This window comes from Pinus tabuliformis, chromosome Q (genome assembly GCF_031772625.1).
Source record: "Pinus tabuliformis cultivar Carrire ecotype Pingquan chromosome Q, CPIR1, whole genome shotgun sequence".
In the NCBI taxonomy this organism is placed as follows: Eukaryota; Viridiplantae; Streptophyta; class Pinopsida; order Pinales; family Pinaceae; genus Pinus; species Pinus tabuliformis.
Genome location: NC_142296.1, coordinates 720,305,828 through 720,309,652, shown reverse-complemented (window position 1 = coordinate 720,309,652; position 3,825 = coordinate 720,305,828).

Genomic DNA, 3,825 nt, shown 5'->3' with positions numbered 1-3,825 from the left:
TTTCGTTTGGAAAATAGACCGCATGGAAAACTGACTATTTTTAAAAGATAGCTATATTACCATAGCAACTTATAAAGCTCTTTAAAACGCATTTTTAGAGGTGTTCGTAGAACTGCTAAAACAAGTCAAACCAATCAAGGAGATGTTTTGTTGTTTTCTTTATTATAATTATTTATATTCTAGAAGTAATTCTAGAAACATGTCTGGTGGGCTCCAGTATTGTAGCAATAATGCTACAACTCCTGGAGCTTCCTATCTCTAATTTTATCAACCCGGTAGTTCGTAACAAACTTGGAAGCAACGGTGCTGTATGCACAAGTACTAGCTCTTGTCGCAGTTGTCACTTGTTCAGCTGGCACAAGTCCGCTAGGGCTCAAGCCAACTTCTATATGTTCTCAGAAGAAGATTTCTAAATGATGGACGAAGGCTATCTCAAAGGAAATTAACCTACTTTGCAATAATGAACTGAAAGCCAACAAAACATGGAAACCCTAGTAAACCCTAATCTGACTAGTCTAATCTCTATGATGCAATGGTGGGAGTGCAAACTTCTAGAAATGATGCCATTACTTCTAGTGATATGAGATGCATGAATTTAAACTACTTCTATTGAAAAGAACATTGTTTTTATATTTTTGCTTAAGTGGTTGGAGTTATTATGATTTTGATTCTTATTAGGGTTTGACTGTGCAGGGGTAGTTCGAAGGGAAAGAAAGCTTGGGAAAGGTTAGGAGGGCTAGGAGAGGTTCCAGGGGATCCCTAACATCATTCCACAGAATTCCACAACATTCAGGTGCTTGGCAACCGAGGTTACAGGTTTCTACAGGATGTCTGCAGGGGATCCTACAGGAAGCTCGGGATTTCTACAGGAAGTCTGCTAACTTCTACAGGATGTTCTGTGGTTGGAGTTTTGGGTGATGGAGGAGTGGAGGAGTTGTATGGGTGGATAGGTAGGATGAAAAGGAAGCTTGTGATGGTTCAGGGACAGATAGATGGGATAGAGAGAGAGTGCTTGCAGTTGGTTGGTGAATGGAAGGGTGGAAGCAATGGAAAGTCCAAAAAGATGGAGCTACGTGGACAGTAGAAGTGTTGGAAGGCAAACGAGCTGAACAGAGGTTGGGTAGATGACTTGGGCGCGTTTGAGAAGAAGAAGAAGATAACATAGTGATGCAACGCAGTGTAAAGGAAACAAATCTGCACAAAACCGAGAATTCATCAACCTACCCTAACTGTGTTATTAAATCAACGAACAACAATGTAAATTTCAGAGAAAAATCGTGCATGGAGTTGGAATGAAGAAGTACTGCTCAAGATCAGAATGCATGGATGGATCTACAATTGAAATGACTGTGTTGCAGCTTGAATGAAAGTATAAGACTGCGTTTTTTGGTGGTTGGTACGGTCTACACCCCCAATCTCTAAACAGAGATGGCAGTGAGTGCACTGTCAACCTTTTCTTGGAGCTCTAATGAATGTTGATCCTCCTACTCTAATCTAAGCAACTAAAAGCACTTGAACCGTAAACTAATCCTACTCAATCACATAAAAGAAATCAAATCAGCAGACTGTAATTTCCAAATGCATGTCAAAACAGAGGAATAAAGTGCTGAAAGGAAAGACAAGTAACAATACAAGGAAAAGGAGGTCTATTGCTCTCAGGTTGGGCCCTAACCTGAGAGCTATAGCTCCCTTAAAAACTCAGAATTGAATCCAAAGCTACCTGCCTTTATTGAATAATCATGAGTCTAACATCATGCCAAAACTGGCTTACAAAAATAAAAAACCGAGCTGTAGCTCGTGCTTAGAAATTGCAACAGTAGTTCAAAGGTTCAAAAAGCTCCTATCAAAGGCCACGGCCTTAATATTTATACATGATGAGGATCAAGCTGGCTTCCTCAATTAGTGGAGCTCGGCTGTCCAACTAAAAGTAAATTGTTGTTCCTGTAGAATCTGTTGGCTGCCTTTAAGCTCGGTGGGGAAAGTTGTTGGAACTCGGAGTTAGGGTGGAGATCACGAGGGAGGTCATTTAAGGCTGTAGACAACCTCCCTATAAACCTGCAATGCCACCTTTCCTGTCTCCTTGTCTCCTTCTGCGTGGTCTTTGCTCCCTTTAATGCCAAAAAAACCTGAAATCATCATGTATTAGCCACATAGATATAATGCATGCCCTTCTTCCTACAAATAACACGAATATACTAAGAAATGAATGCATAAGTCATAAAAGATGAAGGGTTGAGCAAGGTAAGTAGGCCAAATGAGCCCAAATTGTTACCAAAAATTGGGGCTCATCAATGTCCCCTAGAACTGTACTGCAAAGAGCAGTTGTTCTACCTTTGCGTGTAGTGTTAGGTTTAAATGGTGCGTATTCTCCCAAAATTGTCTGGTGGACCAAACCACCTTTTGAATAAATTCTTGGTGGAGGGCTTGCATTCTGTTGATCTCACCAGTGAATCAATCCTCGTTGGAAATAATGCATTCTATTAATATAGTTTCCACGCCACCTTTTGGAAGACAAGCTCATCAGGCTTTTTGTCGCTCCAATAATGTACCTTAAGGAAACACCGATGGAGCATTTTCACTTCAACAATCCATCTAGCACCTGGGCTACTTTTGGAATTGTACCTAAACACATCTTATCAGATATCCCTTGCTCCCAATAATCTATTGTTATGACCAGTGTGAAATAGTCCTAAGTCATCCATTTATCCTAAGCATCCTTATACCACAGGGTAGTATAAGGTTCACACAATTTATTCTTTATTTGGAATAACCCCTAAAGGATTTGAAAACTTGTCTGTGGCTTTTTTGGAAGTGAGCTTCTTCATCTTGTTTGTGGGAGAAGATTCAAAACTACTTAATGAGTGTGAAGATAAATTTCAGAAACCCTGGGAGCTGAGAGATGATCTAGTGCATATTGTGCAGTTCTTCACAATCGGTCTTGTTTAATTATGGAATTTGCGAGCTGGCATTTCTGGTTAGTAGAGAATGGAAACTCAGTTTTTGCAATTGGTTTGAGATTTTCAGAGGAAAAAGTGTAGAACATTATATTTAGTGCACAATCAGAAACTCTCCCTGATTTGTGTCATATGTCTAACTTTTAGATAAAATATCAGGCTGATTAGCTTTCCTTGTGCCAGAATTTTGTCTCTATCGTGTGTTCCCGAGAAGCAAGACCACAGTGTTTTTTTTTACATTTTTGGCAATGCTTAATGTATCGAGGAGGTGACTGTTCTTATCAACACAGTCTCAGTTACTGACACATGAATTTGTGCGGGCTTATAATGTTCTGTGTATTAGCTTTGCATAGTTAGTAAAGCTCTGTCTTAGATAAAAAACTTTCAACCAGTATCCAATTCCGATGGTTCTAACTGTTGAACAAAATTGCACAAATTACATCATAATTTCTGTGAATTGCACTTTGGCTCTGAATATTCACTCTCCTACCTGTAGGATATAACTACTTTTCACGACTAGCAGAGATCAGGCATCCATTAGTGTTTCTCTCAACAACTCAGACCTGGAAGGAATCAAGTAATTACTTAATAGCATTTCACTTTAAACTGATTTGGAACTTTTGTAGTGCTGAGCTAGCTGATATGATCACCATCCACACAACATTCCATCGGCAGTTTTCCAATATTTGTAATGGGTGGTTTTCATGTTAAACTTTTAATTATGATTATGGTCTCATTCAACTAGGAGGCTAATACCTGTTTGTGTTATTATAATGTCCTTTTTTGTTTTTGAATGCCTGAGGGTTGGCACTGCATACTATAACTTCCTTAAGCTTAGAAGCTAGGTTGAGGGTGTCTATTCTGCCAAAGT